Source organism: Camellia sinensis, chromosome 1 (genome assembly GCF_055761805.1).
Source record: "Camellia sinensis isolate YWXY chromosome 1, ASM5576180v1, whole genome shotgun sequence".
Classification (NCBI taxonomy): domain Eukaryota; kingdom Viridiplantae; phylum Streptophyta; class Magnoliopsida; order Ericales; family Theaceae; genus Camellia; species Camellia sinensis.
The window spans coordinates 26,518,024-26,535,598 of record NC_138961.1 but is presented as its reverse complement, the minus strand read 5'-3'; the positions used below and the strand labels follow the sequence as shown (position 1 = coordinate 26,535,598).

The 17,575-nt window shown below is 37.7% G+C and overlaps 1 pseudogene; it reads right to left on the bottom strand.

Annotated features, from left to right (window-relative positions):
* Positions 1-588: 588 nt before the first annotated feature.
* On the bottom strand, positions 589-12,232 carry LOC114323522 (large ribosomal subunit protein uL23-like; annotated as a pseudogene).
* Between the last annotated feature and the right edge of the window lie 5,343 nt (positions 12,233-17,575).

Below are 17,575 nucleotides of genomic sequence, written 5' to 3'. Positions count from 1 at the left end.
TTTTCGACCACACTGTCAATCAAGCACTCAGCTGGAGAGCACTGACATAATAGATTAAGCCCGAACGACCTGCAACAGAAAGAAGAGTCTCCGGCGGTGGCTCGTCCACCTGGGGGCACTCCGACGATCAAGTCAGCATTCAATATCTCTCAATGATAGCAAAAGTGCTTAACTCACTAGACAGAATCTCAAAAGTATAAAAGACATACCTTAGACCCATGGGGGTGCCTCCTTTTTATAGCCAACACAATCTTAGTCCCAATAGGAGCTTAGCTCCAATGGACTTAGGATTACTGCTAATCTTGGACTTCCAGTAGGATTAGGATAAACTCTCTAAGAGTCTCATCTTAACCCAAACTGAAGTCTTCTCCCATTCTAGGACTCTTGTCCCTTATCCGCTTATCTCGGATTCCAGTATTCTCGCAGATAACCTCGGCCTAGCCGAGATTACCTCGGCGTCATGACCAAGACACGTGGCACCTCGGCTGACACGTCGGCGTCACCTTGGCCACGTGTTGGTACTCAGAAAATATATCCCCACACCAGCAAAATGATTTTTGTCCAGATAAAAGGATAGTTAAATCGATCTTAGATGATTCCAATCTTGTTTGCCACATCCAAGGCATCATAGTCTGGAGTCAACTGAACATATGCCTTCTTGGTACCATCAAGCCTGCGCCACAAAAATACAGACTCGGGTTATTCCAAGTTCCCTAAACTTTCTCTCTTTAGTTTGGGAGGAATAATGAAGCACATGTAACAACTAAACTTGCATACAACAAAGAGATATAAACCGAATTTTTACTCATTAAACAATATTGATGTACTGAATCAATCATGAGTGTCCAAAACCAGTCAACCAACAAGTTTTGAGTGGTTAATCTTGATTGTATAAAATTGGACATTAAGGTTGTGTTTGGAACTAGGATTCGGGTAGGGATTTAGAAAGGGAAAGATCTATTTCCTACATTTATTTATTTGTTTTTTATATCTTGAAAAGTAAACTGTTCCAAATTTTAATAGGTTGCGATTTTGTGTAAAAGAACTGCATGTTTTGTTGGAAAATTTGGTTTTATGGGCTTATTTTGGGCCATCTTTGAGCCCAAATTTGAGTGGGTCCTAAACGTCTTTTGGGGTGGGGTCCAAAGAGGTGACATGTTCCTTGCCGCATGGCAAGTCACACAGTGAAGACGGTTTGTCAAAACCATTTATGAGTGAATGAGAACTTTACGTCGTTTTCGGGTTCGTGGAATGGACAATTAAAAAATTAAATTTGGGTTTCCTTGTAAGGCTTGTCCCATATTGAAACTTTAAAAGAGCTTGTGTATGTATATGAGCTCTAGGTGGCAACACTTGGATTAAGCCACAAGGGACACCCCAAGTTTGTAGAAGGGAGGAGTTATGGACAAATAAAACATTGGTTCGAACCACTACACGCGCGCTGCCGCCGCCATTCGGTCGATCCATGCCGAGTGTGGGTTGTGGGTTGAGGGTTGGGTCGGTTCTAATATTAATTTTTTGGAGAAATTTTTTTCCAAAATTCTTAACAAAATTAATTCAAACTTGAATTTAATTTTCTGTCCATTGTTACCTCTTTCAGTCCAATTTTTCCAAACAGATTAAACTGTCCAAACAGTTTTTCAGATCTGTTGGAATCCGGACATATTCAAAACTGCCAGACAGATTCAAAACTGCCCAGTAGTTTCTGGACAGATTCACAACTGTTGTAGTTATTTGTTCAAATTTGAAACTGCACCTGTTAAATTCAAAACCAATCTGTTCATTCAAAATTCACACCTGTTCGAACAGATTGTTTGCCTATAAATAGAGGTCATTTTCCAGCAGTCTTAGGTATTCGAAATATAGCAATTCCAGTTTTGAGCCGACTCTTGTGACATTCCGGACTCGGGTTTAATGCTTTCATGTTGTTGTATACCTCTTACTTCCCTTGTATCTCTTTGAAATTGGCCTTTGGGTTATTGTAGTTGCGTTTGGAACATGTGGGTTGTTTATTTTTCCCAAGTCTTACTGTCCAGGTTTTTGCTCCTCCATTCGAATGGCTATTCTCATGCTCGAACGGGCTGTGTGTATTTTGGTCCTCCGCTCGGGCGGTCATTGTTGCGCTCGAGCGAGATATGCAAACTCTCAGTACTTTGCACGTGTACAAAAGTTTTGGAGGGATGTTCTTCAAGCTCGAGCGGTGTTTCCTACGCTCGAGCGAGTGAACGCTCAAGCGACCTTCCTTGCGCTCGAGTGGATTGTCTGTTGTCTACATAAATACTGGATGGGTGTATTCTGCGCTCGAGCAAGTCTCTTCTGTGCTCGAGCAGAACAAATCTTTGTGTCTAACGCTTGAGTGTGAAACTCTCTGCTCGAGCGGATTGCACGTATATCAGATAGCGAAAAGCACTTTTTACATCACTTTTTCATATCTTTTCATCCTAAACCCTAAAGTTGAGAGCCTCTCTCTCTAAAACTTACATTCTCTCTAGATTTCCATATATATCTAGTGATCTATCCACTCTACTTCCTTTGAGCAAAAGGTAGAGCTTCTCAAGATCATCATTTTGAACCGATTGAAGTTGGATTTCGATATTTTCGGGGTTTCATCCTTGCTTGGCACATTTTCTCTCTTTGAGGTAGGGATTTTTGACACTTTGTTATGGTTTTTAACTTAGTTATTTGTATATTGTGCAATAATGGTGGTTTTGGGAGTAGTTTGAGCAAACCTATGGTTTGGATGAAATGTAAAAGAGGGGTTTTTGGTGGAAATGAAATAAATGAACATGGGATTTGGGAATGAAGTCTCGTTGTATCAAAATGGGAAATTTTGGTACTTGGGTTGGTATTTTGAAAATGAGAGATTTTGCCCTAAAATGACTATTATATCTATTTTGTACAAATAGTTGAAATTGATGTTGTAAACTTAAAATTGGACAAGTATTGAAATGGATGGTGAAATTGAATAGATGATGTGTCTCATCTTTGGAAATTTTGAATAAATTATCTGTCTTGAGATTATATATCTGTTTAGAAATATTTGTATTGGGCTATCGGTGGAGGATAGCTATGATTGTTGTAGAAATTGCATATGAATTAGGTGAATTGAAACTATCCCATGGTTGATTATCATTGAATATAATCTTGTTGTAAATACATTGTATATGTATGCTTTTTTGGGAGAAGAAATGGGATGTACTCCATGTGTGTGATTACATGTTTAAATTCATTGCATATGTATGATTAATTGTTGGGAGAAGAAAGAGATTGGACTCCATTATAATTAAGTTGGCCGGAGTGTCCTAGGTGAAAGTCTCAAAATCATACATAGATACTTATCTCGTGGACAAAATATCCGTAAAATGGCAATTATAGTGCTTGTATAGCCTACGTTTACATAGGTCCCGTTTGACGGCTGCCCGCGGGCGAAATATCCGTGAAATGGAAGTTTGAAGTGTTTATGCATATGGGTTGTATGATTTGAAAACCTTTAAGTTGTAGTTTTAGTTGGGTTATCAAACAATAAGGACATTGGATCATGTATTGAAATTGATCAAAGGGAAAATGAAATGAAATGTGAACTTGGTGTTCTATAATTACATAAAGATGTGAATGTTTTATCCCTAACATTGTATACGCATATTACACTTATATCTTTGTTAAATCTCATATACTGTGTTAGATTATTTCTACTGGGATGTGGCTCCCTATTTGGGAAAAACATTTTTAGGTAATGATGAAATGCCTCCACCAAGGCAACAGCATTGAAGGAATCTTTGGCAAGCAAGAGCTTATTGTTTTGTTTATTTTTATATAGCCCAGGGCTAAATTTGAATGAGCTAGTCTCTTTTTATTGTAACTAAGCCAAGACTTGGAAAGATGTAAGTCTGAAGAGCATTTATTTATGTCAAACTCCTTTGTATTATTAATTACATATAATGAAAGGACTTATTACTCTAATTCATGCAATTATTAATATATTCTGGAGTTGTATTTCTGTATTATTTGGGGGCGTTACACGAAAATAGTCTGAAAAAATCATTTTCTTGTTGTCCAGATTTCGCTCTATTTGCATTATTCTTCATATTAGTTATTTAGAGAAAATTCAGAGAGTTAAGAAAACAAATTTTGTTCGTCGTACAAATTGTTTAGAGTGCTACTATAATTTGTGAAGATCATTGTATCTTGAGAGATAAACGCCTTATATCCGTAAGCACCGTAACGGGGCAAATTTGTCTTAAGGACATAATGTCACACACTGAACTTGATCTTTTAGTACTTTTATATATCGTTAAAATAAATTCTGTAAGTAATTTATTTTTATTTGTTTGATTTATTTCAAGTAATTTATTTTACACAGAAGATTGCTCCAACAATCTTAAGACAGATTCGAATCATTCTGTTTATACAGAAACTTTCATATGTTTCCTTTCCCCTTTCTTCTTCTTACAAAAATTATTTTCTGTGGTTTTACAAAGAAATATTCTGCTGGAAAAACAAATAGTAGTAATATACTATTTGACAAATAGTAGTAATATACTGTTTATTTTCTTTGACAATTAGTAGTAATAAACTGGTGTCATTAACAATTCAGAATATTTATTTATGAAGTTTGTTAGAAATTAATTTTGGTTTTCAGAAATAATTTCTGGGTGTTCATTAATTAAAATTTTATTTCAGTATTTTAATTATTGAAGTGTTACAAAAATTTAATTTTCTGTGCGGAATTAATTTGGTTAAATAAAATTTTATTTTATTTTCAAATTAATTGAAAATAAAATTTACAATTCTTGTTTATTTTATTTTACAAAATTTAATTCTGTGGTTTTGGTTTAAATTTTCTGTGTGGAATTAATTTATTTAAATAAAATTTTATTTTATTTTCAAAATTAATTGGAAATAAAAGTTACAATTCTTGTTTCCTTTATTTTACAGAATTTAAAATTCTGTATTTATGGTTTAATTTTCTGTGTAGTATAAAATTCTAATTCTAATTTTGTTTTATAGTTTAAAATTCATGATTATAGAAATTGGTCAAACTAATGTTCAAACTAGTACTGGTATGGTTCCTGCAATTGCACCAACACCTCCTTATGTTGGGACTGTGCTAGTGAATCATGGTAAAAAACCAGAAAAGTTATCAGGAACTGATTTTTACAAAGGCAAAGGAAGATCAAGTAAGAAGGTTGCTTAAGTCAATATGACCGAAGTGGATAAAATTTTCAATGGTGTAGATGTCATAAATCTTTCTGTTGTTGTTTCCGAGGCAAACCTTATCGAAAATCCTAAAAACTTCTAAAGTTGAAGGACAAGGAAAGATTATTTTGAAGATGACATCTGGAAATGAACTCACTCTTAACAATGTACTGCATGTACCAGACATTCGCAAGAACCTTATTTCCAGATATTTCCTGAGTAAAAATGAGTTTAGGCTACTTTTTGAAAGTGACAAGTTTGTACTTACCAAAAACGGGATGTATGTAGGAAAATGTTACATGTCTGATGGCCTTTTCAAAATGAATGTAATGACTGTTGTACCATCTGTTATTAACAAAAATACATATTCTTCTTACTTGCTTGAGTCTTCAAATTTATGGCATGGTAGACTTGGACTCGTTCATTATAGATATTTGCGTAGATTAATTAATATGAAATGTTTACCTAAATTTAACATTGATTCAAATCATAAATGTGAAATTTGCGTTGAGGCAAAATTATCCAAAACTCATTTTCATTCAATTAAAAGAAGTGTGGAATCACTTGAATTAATTCATAATGACATTTGTGATTTTAAATCAATTCAAACTAGAGGTGGGAAAAAATATTTTATCGCTTTCATAGATGACTATACTGGATATAGTTATGTTTATTTAATTTGAACCAAGGATTAAGCTTTGAAAACTTTCATTCAATACAAGAATGAAGTTGAAAATCAACTTAATAAGAAAATTAAAAAACTTGGAAGTAATAGAGGTGGTGAATATGAATCACCTTTTGGTGAATTTGTAAAGAACGTGGAATAATTCATCAAACCACCGCTTCTTACTCACCTCAGCAAAATGGAATTGCTGAAAGGAAAAATAGGACTTTAAAAGAAATGATGAATGTCATGTTAATCAGTTTTGGATTACCTCAAAACTTGTGGGGGAAGCAATACTTTCTGCTAATTATATACTTAATAAAATACCTTGAAAGAAAGTGAATTAAACACCTTATGAAATGTGGCATGGAAAGTACCATCCTACAAATACTTAAAAGTGTGAGAGTGTTTGGCTAAAGTGGCTATTCCTAGTCCTAAAAAGACTAAGATAGGTTCTAAACCGTTGATTGCATTTTTATTGGTTATGCCATGAATAGTAGTGCATATCGATTTTTGATTCATAAGTCAGAACATTCCGAAATGCATGTAAGTACTATTATTGAATATCGGAATGCGTCTTTCTTTGAACATGTATTTCCAAATAAAACTGGACAAGAGACTAGTACTAACAAAAGATCTTTTGATGCTGTTACTAGTTATGATCAAGAGCATGATCAAGAACAGAAACAAGAGATAAATCAAAATGAGGAAGAGGAATCTAGGCGTAGTAAATGTACTAGAATCTTGAAATATTTTAGTCTAGATTTTCTAACATTTTTTGTTAGAAAATAAGCCTTTAACTTTTAAAGAAGCTATGTCTTGTCTTGAGGCTCTTTTATGGAAAGAAGCTATAAACAACGAAGTTGAATCCATCTTGGAAAATCACACTTGGGAATTGGTGGATTTGCCACCAGGTTGTAAACCTCTTGAGTACAAATGGATTTTCAAAAGAAAAATAAAAGCGGATGAATCAATTGACAAATGCAAGGCAAGACTTGTAGTCAAAGGTTTTGAACAAAAAGAATGTCTTGATTACTTTGACACATACTCACCGGTTACTAGAATAACATCCATTAGAATGCTAATTGCGATTGTATCGTTGTATAATCTAGAAATTCATCAAATGGATGTGAAAACCGCTTTTTTAAATGATGAGTTAGATGAAGAAATTTACATGGAACAACGAAAAGAATTTTCTATTCCATGAAAAGAAAAGAAAGTGTGTAAATTAATTAAATCATTATATGATTTAAAACAAGCGCCAAAGTAATGGCATGAGAAATTTGACAAGGCAATGATGTCAAATAAATTTAAAATTAATGAGTGTGACAAATGTGTTTACATTAAAAATACAGACAAGGGTTATGTCATTGTATGTCTTTTCATGAATGATATGCTCATCATAGGTAGTAATAATGATATGATTAAAACTACCAAGAAATTGTTGAATAAACATTTTAACATGAATGACATGGGAATTGCTGATGTAATACTTGGTATGAAATTACCAAAATATCATAAGGTTATGCTTTGTCACAATCACATTACATTGAGAAAATACTTGACAAATTTAGTAAAGATGATGATTATCTTGCTAGAAAACCTGTGGATGTTAATTTGTTTCTTTCTAACAATGTATAGGAAAGTATTTTTCAATTAGAGTATACCCAAATTATTGGAAGCTTAATGTACTTGATGAACTGTACTCGCCCAGATATAGCCTATGCAGTAAGTAAATTAAATAGATATACGAGTAACCCAGGAGTAGAACACTGGAAAGCAATTATAAGGATTCTAAAATACCTCAGATTTACTTGTAACATAGGACTGAATTATATTAGATATCCAGCAGTACTTGAAGAATATTGTGATGCAAACTGGATATCGGATACTAGAGACTCAAAATTCACCAGTGGGTATGTCTTTACTCTTGGTGGGGTAGCTATATCTTGGAAATCTTCCAACAGACTTGCATTGCTAGGTCTACTATGGAATCAGAATTCATAACTTTAGATAAAATTGGGCAAGAAGCAGAATGGCTTCGCCACTTCTTTGAAGATATTTCAATGTGGCCAAAACTGGTGCCTGTTATATGCGTACATTGTGATAGTCAATCAGCAATTGGTAGAGAACAGAGTCATATGTATAACGGTAAGTCACGACACTTTCGTCTTCGACATAACTCCGTGAGACAACTACTCTCTAATGGAATTATTTCCATTGAATATGTGAAGTCTAAAGATAACATAGCGGATCCACTAACCAAAGGGTTAGCAAGAGAGTTAGTTGAGAATATATCGAGGGGAAAGGGACTTAAGCCTATTAAATAAAAGTTACCACAATGACAACCCAACCTAGTTGACTGGAGATCCCAAGATCTAAGTTCAAAAGGACAACCAAGTTGTGTATGACTCAGGAGGATCACTAGAGAGTCAAACTCCTACCCATTTCTATGATGAAATAGTGATGTCTGCAGTGGTTTAGATTAAGTAAAATTTTAATGATTTTTATATCTACGTAAACCTAGTGGAGTATGACAGGATACTCTTCATAAGAATCACCTATGTGAGTGTGAACTAGGCCGGTTCTATGAGATTTGTGAAGGGTTACGATTCTCTAGAGCACTCAAGAAAGACCAGGTTGTTCAGGGCCAAAATAAACAAAATAGTAAGAACTAAACTGTGTCTAGCAATATATTGTATGAGTTCTATTGTCTTAGTTTACTTAAATGGATGAACAGTTCAAGACATCATGTTCACTGATTAGCTAGTAAATCCGATAATGTCTCATAAGGGAAGGTTCAAAGTCAAAAGTTACCTATCCTTTGTAGAGTGTTTCCAATATCTATGCTCTCTGTAATTAGATCATGTTGTTGCATTTTCTCTTTGTCAAATTCCATTCATGTGGGGGATTGTTGGAAAATTTGGTTTTATAGGCTTATTTTGGGTGATCTTTGAGCCCAAATTTGAGTGGGACCTAAACGTCTTTTGGGGTGGATCCAAAGAGGTGACGTGTTCCTTGCCGTATGGCAAATCACACAATGAAACGGTTCGTCAAAACCATTTATGAGTGAATGGAAACTTGACGTCGTTTTCGGGTTCGTGGAATGGACAATTAAAGAATTAAATGTGGGTTTCCTTGTAAGGCATGTCCCATATTAAAATTTTAAAAGAGCTTGTATATGTGTATAAGCTCTAGGTGGCAATACTTGGGTTGGGCCCCAAGGGGCACCCCAAGTTTGTAGAAGGGAGGAGTTATAGACAAATGGAACCTTGGCTCAAACAACCACATGCGCGCCGCCGCTGCCGTCCGGCTAAGCCGTGCCGGACGTGGGTGTCGGTTGTGGATCGGGTCGGTTCTAATATTAATTTTTTGGAGAAAATTTATTTGATTTTTTTTCAAAATTCTTAACAAAATTAATTTAAACTTGAATTTAATTTCCTGCCTCTTTTAGTCCAATTTTTTCAAATAGATTAAACTGTCCAAATAGTTTTTCAGATCTGTTAGAACCTGTACAGATTAAAATATGCCAGACAGATTCAAAACTACCGAGCAGTTTCTAGACATATTTACAACTGCTGTAGTTATCTGTTCAAATTTGCAACTGCACCTGTTAAATTCAAATCCAATTTGTTCATTCAAAATTCACACCTGTTCGAACAGATTGTTTGCCTATAAATAGAGGCCTTTTTCCAGCAATCTTAGGCATCCGAAAATAGTCTGAAAAAAATCATTTTGTTGCTATCCAAATTTCGCTCTGTTTGCATTATTCTTCATATTAGTTATTTAGAGAAAATTCAAAGAGTTAAGAACACATACTACAATTTGTGAAGATCATTATATCCTAAGAGATAGACGCCTTATATTCGTAAACACCGTAGCGGCGCAAATCTGTCTTAAGGACAGAGTGTCACACACTTGACTTGATCTTTTAGTACTTTTACATATCGGTAAAGTAAATTCTGTAAGCAATTTATTTTTATTTGTTTGACTTATTTCAGGTTATTTATTTTACATAGAAGATTGCTCCAACATGTTTACAAGCCAAAATCCTACATTATAGTTAAGTATGTTAAACAATAGCTACTTGATCAAAGTGTTCACTTTATTGGTCTGAATGTCATACATCTTCTTCAATACATCCTTTATCTTTTTCTTGTCACCACAGATGTCAACAATGAAAACCAAGGTATTGTTATCCTCAGTCTTCTTCATTGCAGACTTAGTAGTCAACGGGTATTTAAGGATCTAACAATGGTCCAATTTGTTTTTCAGAGGGGCACTAATGTGTGGATACTTGGGGTTTCTGTCTTTCTTCAATGTCCTTGGCCTATGAAAGGTAACTGTCGTTCGGATCTTCTTAACTTTCTTCTTGAATGTTAATAAACCTGATTTCACAACCTTCAAGGCTTGTGCCTTTGGATCAGCCTTTTTTTTATTGCCAGTTGTAGCAGAGGAAAGAACAAAAGTAGGTACATGATCAATTTAAAATAGGCAACTACATTTCTAATATTGGTAGATAACAAGGGTAACCATATTTTCTAAATTGTAAATCCCAATAGAGAAAAAAAAAAGAAAAAAAAAATTTCCAGTTCTCCCCAACTTTCAAAGTTCATAGTCCAATCCAAACAATAGAAATGGATGAACTATCAAAATTATTCCATCTTAAAACACATGTTGATGGATTGAACAAAAAGTCAACCTATAAAAGGTTCTTGACAGATCATTTGCAGAATAAGAAAATCTCAAATCTCTTTTCTTGTTTGTGAAGTAAGCCATTCACTAAGAAACTATAGTAATTGTACGAGCATGAAATAATCTTCTCGTATAATCCTGTTGATCAAGTTTGTACTCCTCCAAACGTCATCGCGTTACTTCCTGAAAACACAAACGTGAGCTAGCTGGGCAGGTGTGTGCCGGATACCTCTCTAATGCCTAAGTCAGTAATAGACAATAGACAAAAGCTCTATGGATTTGAGAATAAGAATTGTGATACCTGTACAGAGGTCCTATATAAGCTTTTATAGATTCCGCATGGCACAATCCTAATAGGACTCTTATTCTCCCATGTAGAATATTCGTAAGAATCACATCTCTAAAAGATAATGCTCATCTTTTAACACCCTCCTCACTGCTTAACCAAGTGAGATGGTTCAAACCTTATACTACGGTTTGGTAACAACACAACTGAGCTAGCCGTGCTTTAAACTAGACTTAACCGGGCTCACTTAGCTCGGTGTTATCTTGGGCATCATCTAGCTCGGCCCTCCTTCCACCTATACATCGGTTTAGAGTATCCAGACCAAGCCACTGGCAGCCACTACTGACCGAACTGATGGGATCAAGGACAAAGCTACGTAAACCATTACCTCAGCCTATAGCTCGGTCCATTTCAACATCTGGACTTAGATCGGCCCAAGATTACACATAAATTACCCTCTCAATTGCACCTTAATTCCATCTGCAATGCATCATTTGGGATTATTCTTCTCCAACTGAGCTAAATGTATAAGCCTCCAATCGAGCTCAAATATTACCGGGCTTCTGATTCGCTCGGTCCAGGAATATCTTGTCAGTTGCTCTACACGTTGTTCCACTACTCAAGCACGTCTGAATCGTTATTTATTCCTCTAGACACGTGGCATACTCCCACTAGTCAAGTACACCTGCTACAGCTATCTTTGTACTATGAAAATTTGAACAGTCCCACTCATTCTTGTGCCTATACAAAAACCCATTTTTTGAATCAAATACCCTCACTGTTCATCTTCTCTCCCTCGCCTCCTGAGTTTCCACATTCGTTCCTTCAATCTCAACCCAAGACTATAGCACCTGTTCCGCTCGTGTTCTAGCTGGCACTCTGGCTGTTTGGTCTTCGACTTCTCGTTTTAAATCTGTAAGTTGCTTATGCCCTTTCCTTTTGTTTACTTTTTTTTTTCCCCTAAAATGCATTACTTTAGCTCCATACATGCATGTTATGACCACCAAAATTTTGAGAAAATATCAGAAACCCAAAACCACATGCTTAAACCACAAAACATATTAGCTAGATTTTAAATCAGTCTAGAACACGAGCTTTTGATCCAAAATAGTACTATGACCGAGCTAGGAACCTCTTTGCAGTAGGCTTGCGCTTCACTGAACTAGGAACCATTTTGCTCAATAACCGAGCTAAAAAAAACCTTGAGCCCGTCCTGCCTCATGGCCGAACTAAGAACGGGCTGTAACCCATTTAGCCGATCTAGGGTTATGTTATTTTGCCTTTTTGCTTAACCCGGTCTACTCATCTGGGCATAACACTTTTTATCTCCACTTTGCAGACTTGACTAGGTTGGCCAAGCACACCTTTGCACTTTGCCCCCTTGGCGCCATTACTTAACCGAGCCATCCAAAGTCACCTCAGTGCCGAGCTAGGCTGTCATGCTAATTTTTTATACAACCTTTAAGTTTAATGGGTAAATATCGATTCCTGGTAAACTTGCCTGGGGCCATTACCAAATTCCGAAAAGACTACCATATCCTTGATGATGTCCATATCTCCTTAGCCGAGCTAGATACCACGCCCTGGGAAAAATCGGGCTTCGTGCCTTTCACAGTAATATCGATTATAGAAGCCGGGCTCTGGTTCCTTGTACAGCCCCTTATATGCGAGTTCCTTAGGCAAACAAGATTGTGCCCAACCCAACTCTCGACCAACACCTACAGAATAATAAATGGCATCGCTGAGCTAAACCGTCGGCTTGGCCTCAACCTCGGATTGACCAAGCTATTTCATAATATTCGCTCGGTCAAAATGACGGCGATTGGGTGTACTACCTTAAAGTAAGAAGAGGCCGAGAGAAAATCATAAAAACACACCGGACAAAGACTTAAACGATGACAATTTCTTCTGGGTTTCTGGCAATTTTGAAGATCAAGAAGCCCAGATATCGGGCTATAATATAAACTGGAATAAAGGGACTTCTGATAAGAATACCTTGATTTAATTTTTCCTTGATGTTCCAATTAATCACCGTTCTAACACATAAAGTGCCTTGTCTTTCTTTTCTGCAGACTTAAACCAGCTTAAATCACATTATACTTATGCTAATCAAGACGCCCTTCGTGCCACGCTCCGATATTGTCACCATGATTGGGCCGAGCTACTAAACTTCGAGCTGACCTATCAGTATAACAAAAGGAGGAAGACCAGGGTGACTGATTTTCTTCTCAAACCATCACCTGAACCAAACCCAAACCTACCTGAAATCACCCTCATTTCCCTGACTGAAGAGCAAGAAATGGCTAAGCGTCGTGCCATCCGTGCCCTAATCACCGAACAAACCACAGCTCCCACTACCGAGGTTCAAACCGAGGCACCACAGGCCGGTCAATCACACGCGGCTGTGGTGGCCCTCCCTACTACCCTAGCTTCGTCATCTCAGCCAAACAAACGGCCCTGTACAAGTGCTGCCCCACAATGCCTAAGAGACGAGGATGACACTGAGCCACCTAAGAGTGAGTTGCAAGAAGTTACTCTTTCCCAAGGTCGCAATCGACTTAGCCCTTCAAATCTTCCATCCCCTCTGGTGTGGACACCTACTGTCTCCTTCAGGGGTCGCGCAATAACGGCCTCTGACTCTGTTAGTGCTGAGAAGGATCATCTTCTGGCCTTCAACTTGGCGAAGAGCATCTGTCTGCCTGCTGACATGGAGCGGCACGAGGGCTTGACCAAGCTGAAGGCCATTCGCTCGGCATCCAAGTTGATAATATTGGTAAGCTCTAAAATTCCTATAACTCAACAAATGATACCATTATGGACCCAATGCTTGGTTTTCCTATAACCCCTCTAAATGTTGTGTAGGCCCTGTAAAAGAGCCAAGTGGCTCATAAGCGAGTGCTTGAGCTGCCGAAAACGGCACGGTCAGCCGTCGTTGATGCAGACGCCAAGGTAGCCAAACTAAAAGAAGTTAAGGCCAAGCTAACCGAGCTAGAATCCGAAAATGCAAGGCTAGCTGAATTGGTTAGCACGGTAGAGGCTGCCAAACAGAAAGCTTTAGCCGAGAAAAAAGACCGCTACCTACGGGAGCTGGCTAAGTTGGAGAAAAAGAAAAATGCTGAGCTGAAGGAGGTGAAGAAAAAGATGAAGGACGCAAAGGACCGAGGTTCAAGAAAGGAGAGGAGACCTATGTCCAACAATATGAAGCCGCCAAGGATATTTTCTTTAAATGTGGTTAGAAGGCCGTTGCTGAAAAGCTCGATTATGGACATGACTCCAACCAAGCCTTGCGCAGGGCAGTTGACGAAGTGCCCGTGACCAAGCCCAACCAAGGAGCTGATGCTGTAACCGACCTACCTATGGGCGAAGTTCGGGTCGATTTGGACGCCAACCTTGATGATTTGTTTGCCTGATTTCTCTTTCTTTTTTCTTTTTTTCTTTTTCTTTAAGAAAATGTAACCGGGGTACAAGCCCCTTTGTACTTATTTACCAATGAAATAAAAGAAACTTTTCTTTTTTGCATCTTTTTGTTCAGTTAATGTACTAACTTACTTTAAGCTTAGTTGGCCTAATTTGGCTCGGCCTTCCCTTATCTTGCCCACTTTTTTTGACCAAGATAAGCATCTCGGCCGGACAACAACTTCGGGACTTTAGATGAGCGTTGGTCAAACCTGCCAACCTTTTCAGCCTAGATCCTTATCTTAGTTGAAGAAAGAAAAAGTATTGGTCAAACCTGCCAACCTTCTTCAGCCTGGATCCTTATCTCAGCTGAAAAAGAGAACTAAATATTTGTTAAACTTGCCAAACTTTCTTCAGCCTAGATCCTTATCTCGGTTGAAGAAAGAAAAAGTATTGGTCAAACCTGTCAATCTTCTTTAGCCTAGATCCTTATCTCAGTTGAAGAAAGAAAAAGTGTTGGTCAAACCTGCCAACCTTCTTCAGCTTGGATCCTTATCTCGGCTGAAAAAGAGAACTAAATATTAGTTAAACCTGCCAACCTTCTCGGCTGAAGAAGAGAACTAAGCAGTTTCAGGACATTAATTCGATCAAGTATCTCGACATTAAGTTCGCCTTCAAACTTCCTAGCCTTTTTATAATCAGTGTCCACCATGTGTGGTGCATATCGGGCAAGTTCAGTGAACTTTGATTCATATTTGGCTACAGACATGGTACCTTGCTTCAACTGTTCAAATTTGGTTACCTTGCGGTCCCTAACACACTGAGGGAAGTACTTTTCGAAGAAGGTTTCTTTAAACTGACCCCAAGTCATGACATTATTTACATCACGGACAAGCATCCACCACCGCCTAGCTTCTTCTTGTAAGGTAAAGGTTGCCAATAACACTTTGTGTGCCTCCGAACAAGGAAACACTTCGAACAATTTTTCGGTTTCCAAAACCCATGCTTCGGCCTTTAGTGGTTCAAGGCCTCCTTGGAATGATGGTGGTTTCATTTTGCTGAACTTCTGTGTCAGAGCAATTATATCATCATTAACGTTCTGTTCAGGTTGTACTGGAGGAGATGGGGGCTGTTGGTTCTGTTGTTGCCTTAGGGCCTCAGTCAACAGTTCAACCGTTCTTTCTAACCTTGCCATTCTGGCCTCAGATGATTCAGATTCCTTGGCATTCCTTGCATTGTCTATCTCATTATATGCAATACGGTAATAATAAACATAACAATTGCTTACTTAAGCACATTAGCACATATATTCATGTCATGGCCCACACACACACTTTTTTATGCTCATGCAATGCCCTAATTACTTTTCTAGGACATCCTATAGCTCATTTGGACACGTGTGTGCAGTATAACTTGTGCTTGGTATCGCTCTGATACCACTCTGTCACGACCCAAACCCGTCGCTATGGGTTTAGCATCGCAACCGGCCAGTAATCGGTGATTACCAAAGGCCTGCTTAACAGAAATGACAGTAATACAGCGTAAGGGGCTGGCAGAAACCAAACAGTAATAGAAAGATGTCCAATGAGCTGTGATATTCTGTATGCAAAAAGACTTTTCTAAACATATTCACATACATAACCAAAACATATTTACATAACGAGTGCACATAACATCCAGGTTAGGGATCGAGTCCCTCCAACGTAACTGTACAGTCAAGTCTAAAACATTCATTACAAACAGAGACAGAAGGGTGAAACTGAGACACCCCAAAAATAGCCTTGGCTTGATAGATTTGGAACCTCGAAGTGAGGCACAGTGGTTGGCTTGACAAAACAAAAGCTAACCCGACCCTCCTAGCTCCAGTCCGGTGCATGGACACCTACATATAAATATAAACAGTGAGCTAAAGCCCAGTGAATAACAGCTGTGTAAAGAGGTTAAGAATGAATGTCCTTTCAATAATTAAACAGTCATATCAGTCATTTAGAAACCAAAGCAGTCATATGTGGTACATCCAATAGCAAAACAGTACAGTAGGTCTTAACAGACCGAACAGTCAGTTGATGGCCATCATAACAGTAAACAGTAGTAGTTCCAATCATTAGAACCGACAGAGATCTCTGTAACAGTAACAGTAACAGTAACAGTACAGTAACAGTAAGTTACTATGGATGCCACGAGTACAGTTTATAAAAATAGGACAAACATTCATTCAGTACCCATTGTCATTTCAGAAAACAGTACAGTCAATCATTCAGAAATAGATATAATTGAACGTATCTTTACAACATTGTTACTCACAGAGTGCTGGGCTATAGACAAGCTAACGAGCGTCCTCGGATGCCAACCCTACAGTTGCAGAACGAACACACACTCGAGATTAATAACTTAGCCCCTAACATGACTTGGTGTGGTTCTATAACATTATTCTCATTAAGATGCCTTAAACATGGCCTAAGAATGCTTAGGATGGGATGAGGATGCAAAGTTACACTTTAAAACACTTTTCAAAATTTTGCTGAAACAGGGGTCTCGCTCGAGCGTGGCTTTCTTCGCTCGAGCGAGCTTACCAAAACAGAGGGGTTGCTCGAGCGTATACTTCTTCGCTCGAGCGGTCTGTAAAAATGCAAAAGTACTAGATGTTGAAAATCCCCGCTCGATGCTCGCTTGAGCGTGAGACACAGCTCTTCGCTTGAGCGTAAGTCTCGTTGCTCGAGCGTGCGCCTGTGTGCACAAAAACTTGAGAGCTTACAATCTATGCTCGAGCCAGCATTCCGTTGCTCGAGCAGAGCTCTGAACAAAAGATGGTCGCTCGAGCATGGAATCCTTCGCTCGAGCGAGGAAGCCAAAATCTAGAATTTCCAAATTTGCCTCCCAAGCTCAAACCAAGCATTCAATACCTCAAAACTCAACCTTTTGGGCCAATTTGCTGGAAAGCACTTGAAAACCAACAATATAACATGTTTTGAAGATCAATTTGTAAAATCAAAGCCCAAGGGTAAGTCAATTGAACACAATTTCAAAGAACTTCAAGAACAATGCAAGAACTTAACATGCATGAGTTCACATGAATTCCAATGCTCTAAAACATGACCAAAAGTAAGATTGAGCTCAAAATCAAGGTGAATTCATGGACTATAACAAAAACATGAACATGCATGTAGAAATTTTCATAGAAAAGACCTTAAAACTCAATGACATGGACATGCATGCAACCATAGCTACTTAATACAACACTTTGAGCCAATTCTAGACTGTAATCATCAATTTTACCATGGACCAAGCTGCAACAACTTAAATACATAAACCAAAGGATGAATATCCTACTTAGGTCT